Raw genomic sequence first — 6,000 nt, 5'->3', positions numbered from 1 at the left:
TTTATTGACCTAAATTTACCACAAACATGAAGCCCAATATGTCACGAAAAAACAATCTCAGAACCGCTAGGATCCGTTGAAGCGTTCCTGAGTTATTACCTCATAAAGGGACACTGGTCAGAATTGCAAAAAACGGCAAGGTCTTTAAGGTCTAAATAGGCTGGGTCATGAAGGGGTTAAATCACAGATATATGTCCCACAAAATACTTAATAAGTAACATTTCCCACATGTTTATTTTACATCAGCACAATTTTGGAACCAAAATTTTTTTTTGTTAGGGAGTTATAAGGGTTAAAAGTTGACCAGCAATTTCTCATTTTTACAACACCATTTTTTTTTTAGGGACCACATCTCATTTTAAGTCATTTTGAGGGGTCTATATGATAGAAAATACCCAAGTGTGACACCATTTTAAAAACTGCACCCCTCATGGTGCTCAAAACCATATTCAAGAAGTTTATTAACCCTTCTGGTGCTTCACAGGAATTTTTGGAATGTTTAAATAAAAATGAACATTTAACTTTTTTTCACAAAAAATTTAATTCAGCTCCAATTTGTTTTATTTTACCAAGGGTAAGAGAAGAAATTGGACCCCAAAAGTTGTACAATTTGTCCTGAGTACGCTGATACCCCATATGTGGGGGTAAACCACTGTTTGGGCGCATGGGAGAGCTCAGAAGGGAAGGAGCACCATTTGACTTTTCAATGCAAAATTGACAGGAATTGAGATGGGACGCCATGTTGCGTTTGGAGAGCCACTGATGTGCCTAAACAGTAGAACCCCCCACAAGTGACACCATTTTGGAAAGTAGACCCCCTAAGGAACTTATCTAGATGTGTGGTGAGCGCTTTGACCCACCAAGGGCTTCACAGAAGTTTATAATGCAGAGCCGTAAAAATAAAACAAACATTTTTTCCCACAAAAATTATTTTTTAGCCCCCAGTTTTGTATTTTCCCGAGGGTAAGAGGAGAAATTCGACCCCAAAAGTTGTTGTCCTATTTGTCCTGAGTACGCTGATACCCCATATGTGGAGGGAACCACCGTTTGGGCGCATGGGAGAGCTCGGAAGGGAAGGAGTGCCATTTGGAATGCAGACTTAGATGGAATAGTCTGCAGGCGTCACACTGCGTTTGCAGAGCCCCTAATGTACCTAAACAGTAGAAATCCCCCACAAGTGACCCCATATTGGAAACTAGACCCCCCCAGGGAACTCATCTAGATGTGTTGGGAGAACTTTGAACCCCCAAGTGTTTCACTACAGTTTATAACGCAGAGCCGTGAAAATAAAAAATCTTTTTTTTTCCCCACAAAAATTATTTTTTAGCCCCTAGTTTGTTTTTTCCCAAGGGTAACAGGAGAAATTGGACCCCAAAAGTTGTTGTCCTATTTGTCCTGAGTACGCTGATACCCCATATGTTGGGGCAAACCCCTGTTTGGGCACACGGGAGAGCTCGGAAGGGAAGGAGCACTGTTTTACTTTTTCAACGCAGAATTGGCTGGAATTGAGATCGGACGCCATGTCGTGTTTGGAGAGCCCCTGATGTGCCTAAACAGTGGAAACCCTCCAATTATAACTGAAGCCCTAATCCAAACACACGCCTAACCCTAATTCCAACGGTAACCCTAACCACACCCCTAACCCTGACACACCCCTAATCCCAACCCTATTCCCAACTGTAAATGTAATCTAAACCCTAACCCTAACTTTAGCCCCAACCCTAACTGTAGCCCCAACCCTAACCCTAACGGGAAAATGGATATAAATTTTTTTTTAATTTTTCCCTAACTAAGGGGGTGATGAAGGGGGGTTTGATTTACTTTTATAGCGGGTTTTTTAGCGGATTTTTATGATTGGCAGCCGTCACACACTGAAAGACGCTTTTTATTGCAAAAAATATTTTTTGCGTTACCACATTTTGAGAGCTATAATTTTTCCATATTTTGGTCCACAGAGTCATGTGAGGTCTTGTTTTTTGCGGGACGAGTTGACGATTTTACTGGTAACATTTTCAGGCACGTGACATTTTTTGATCGCTTTTTATTCCGATTTTTGTGAGGAAGAATGACCAAAAAACAGCTATTCATGAATTTCTTTTGGGGGAGGCGTTTAAACCGTTCCGCGTTTGGTAAAATTGATAAAGCAGTTTTATTCTTCGGGTCAGTACGATTACAGCGACACCTCATTTATATCATTTTTTTATGTTTTGGCGCTTTTATACGATAAAAACTATTTTACGGGAAAAATAATTATTTTTGCATCGCTTTATTCTCAGGACTATAACTTTTTTATGTTTTTGCTGATGATGCTGTATGGCGGCTCGTTTTTTGCGGGACAAGATGACGTTTTCAGCGGTACCATGGTTATTTATATCCATCTTTTTGATCGCGTGTTATTCCACTTTTTGTTCGGCGGTATGATAATAAAGCGTTGTTTTTTGCCTCTTTTATTTTTCTTACGGTGTTTACTGAAGGGGTTAACTAGTGGGCCAGTTTTATAGGTCGGGCCGTTACGGACGCGGCGATACTAAATATGTGTACTTTTATTGTTTTGTTTTTTTTATTTAGATAAAGAAATGTATTTATGGGAATAATATTTTTTTTTTTTCATTATTTTGGAATATTTTTTTTATTTTATTTTTTTTACACATTTGAAAATTTTTTTTTTTTACTTTGTCCCAGGGGGGGACATCACAGATCGGTGATCTGACAGTTTGCACAGCACTCTGTCAGATCACCGATCTGATAGGAGTGCAGGCTGCTTCACAGTGCCTGCTCTGAGCAGGCTCTGTGAAGCCACCTCCCTCCCTGCAGGACCCGGATCCACGGCCATCTTGGATCCGGGCCTGGAGCAGGGAGGGAGGGAGGTAAGACCCTCGCAGCAACGCGATCACATCGCGTTGCTGCGGGGGGCTCAGGGAAGCCCGCAGGGAGCCCCCTCCCTGCGCGGTGCTTCCCTGCACCGCCGGCACATCGCGATCATCTTTGATCGCGGTGTGCCGGGGGTTAATGTGCCGGGGGCGGTCTTTGACCACTCCTGGCACATAGTGCCGGATGTCAGCTGCGATAGGCAGCTGACACCCGTCCGCGATCGGCGGCGCTCCCCTCCGTGAGCGCTGCCGATCGCATATGACGTACTATTGCGTCCTTGGGAAGTAAAGCCCACCCCACATGGACGCAATAGTACGTCTAATGGCAGAAAGGGGTTAATCTTAGGCTTACAATCTGGAAACAGGACAGTAGTGTCATATCTGGGCGCTTTTCACATACAAAGGCAAATTTCTGCTGAAGTTTGGCAACGTTGGTATTCTACTGTAATTACACATCGCAATCATAGTTCTGCACCATTGTGACAAGTTCAGTTCATGAAGCCTTCGCCCTGTTTCTCTCAGCCCCATTAACCTTGAATGAAAAACTAAAAAGAGTATGGCATATCCACTAGTTTACATTACTAGAAATCACAGAACTGGGGGTCCCCAATCCCACATTATAACTGGTGTCACAGCCAAAGTGAACATATGCACATTTCTGTCAGTTCTGAACACAGCCAAGGTCACTTGGATGGGGATTTACACAGCAGAAAAGAATGCAAGAAGGGAAAAGCATCCGACCCGTCAGGAAGTGGAGGACACAGTTTGCAGGAGGCAAGTCAAAAAGCTTGTGTATGAGGAGAGAATCAAAAATAAAGACCCACAAAAGAATTCACTCAGGATCAAAGTCTGTCAACATAAAAGAAAGCAAAGCATGTACAATGTAGGGCCGATACACGAGAGCTAGTAAGGGCTGCAGCATTATGTATACATCAGGCTGAGACTACAAGGTGACTATCGAAGAGAGCCACAGGAGAAACTTCAACTAAAGAGCAAACTGCGCATTGCATATCAGAACTAGTATGGACAATAATTGGGTGGGGAGAGGAGATAAAAAAAAAAAAAAAAATTTCCAGCAACAAAAGGAAAAAAAACAAACAAACAAAAAAAAAACGACAGCATGAAATCTTTTGGCCAAAGATATTTTAGTAACCGTCTATAATCCTGTATTGAAACGGCAATTACTGAGCATTGTACCCCATTTGTATTTTATTAGCAATTTAGCACTATTGCCCCAAGGGGTCTAGCAACCCCTTGGGAGTGTTACTAGAGTAGCATTTACACCAAAACCACTATGGTACACTGAAGAACATTGGGTGGGGAAAACCCCTTTCACACTGTTGTAAAATGAATACAACTTTAAGTCAGGGCTGTGGAGTCGGAGCCCATTTTGGTGGAGTCTGACTCCCGGAAAATGAGGAGTCAGGATTTGCTTACCGACTCCACAGCCCCGCTCTGAAGGGAACTTGTCACCCCCCTAGTGCGTTTTTAAAAGTGCCACCTTCAGCAGCACTAAGGCTGCATTCTGTGAAGGTGGCTCTTATGTTTCTGATCCCTAGTAACACTGAACTATTGACTTTTTTTTTTTTAAATGGCGCACAGACGCAAGAGATTGGGATGGACAGCTGGGAGGCGGCTGAAACAGGTGGAGACACCATACCTCTGGGACTCCATACAGGTATGGGGCACAATTTAGAAAAGTCAATATTTCAATGTTACTAGGGATCAGAAACATAAGAGCCACCTTCACAGAATGCAGCCTTAGTGCTGCTGAAGGTGGCTCTTACTTAAAAACGCCCCGGGGGGGCTGTTATATTCATGGTGCTTGATGTGGTCCATAAAAAAAAAATAAAAATCAAAAACCCCAAGACGGATCACTGGAGGTGAAGAGGGCAACTAAGAGCCCTAATGCACTTCTCCCCCCTCCTACAGAAAAATACTGACCCTTTGACAATTATGATATCTAGTTATTTGACTGCTTCAAGAGTCAGCACAATTAAAAGGGAGTCTGTACAAGATTACTCTTAACCCCTTACAGTTCAATCATATGCTGGCTCCCTGACTTTGATGTGGGCTCAGGAACAAAGCACATTTTTCCCCAGATGATGGCTGTGATATTCAGCCATCTGCCACTTAGGGTATGTTCACACGTTCCTGATTTCCATCCTTTTTTTTTCAGGACTGTTTTTTAAAAAACTGCAGCTCTTGGCAGAAAACGCAGGTCCTTTTTTTGATGCAGTTTTCTAGCCAGAGTCTGTGTGTTTTCTAGGAATTTTTTTAGGGTTAAAATGGCTGAAAATACCCTAACCCTATTCTAACCTTAGTGGAAAAAAAAAAAAATTCTTTATTTTTTTTATTGTCCCTACCTATGGGGGTGACAAAGGGGGGGGGGGGGGGGGGGGGTCATTTACTATTTTTTTTATTTTGATCACTGAGATATAACCTATCTCAGTGATCAAAATGCACTTTGTAACGAATCTCCAGGCCGGCAGATTCGGCGGGCGCACTGCGCATGCGCCCGCCATTTTGCAAGATGGCGGCGCCCAGGGAGAAGACGGCCGGACGGACACCGGGAGGCCGGGTAAGTATAAGGGGGGGAGATTAGGGCACGGATGGGGGGGGCATCGGGGCACGGGGGAGGGGCATCGGAGCATGGGGGGGTGGGATCGGGGCAGCCACACTCCACCCACGCACTTCCGCCCGCTTCCCCGCACTTCCTGCTGCAGCGGTTCTGCACCACGAACCGCAATAAAACCCGCAGATCTATTTTTGATCTGCGGGTTTTACTGCGGGTTTGACCTCACAATGGAGGTCTATGGGTGCAGAACCGCTGCTGTTTTACAAAAAGAAGTGACATGGTACTTCTTTTTTACCGCAGCTAATCAGTGCGGTTTTTTTTTTTTCAATTCAGGACCATGTGCACAGTGGGTCCTGTTTTCCATAGGGTACAGTGTACTGTACCCTGCATGGAAAACAGCCGCGGAACCGCAGCGGCAAAACCGCTGCGTTTCCGCGGTAAAAAACGCACTGTGTGAACATGGCCTATGGCTATGTGCACACGTCAGGATTTCTTACAGAAATTTCCTGATCAAAACCGGACAAGAAATCCGCATGCGTTTTTTTTTGCAAG

Source organism: Ranitomeya imitator, chromosome 4 (assembly GCF_032444005.1).
Source record: "Ranitomeya imitator isolate aRanImi1 chromosome 4, aRanImi1.pri, whole genome shotgun sequence".
Taxonomy (NCBI): domain Eukaryota; kingdom Metazoa; phylum Chordata; class Amphibia; order Anura; family Dendrobatidae; genus Ranitomeya; species Ranitomeya imitator.
The sequence above is the reverse complement of the archived record's forward strand: the minus strand, read 5'-3'. Positions refer to the sequence as shown.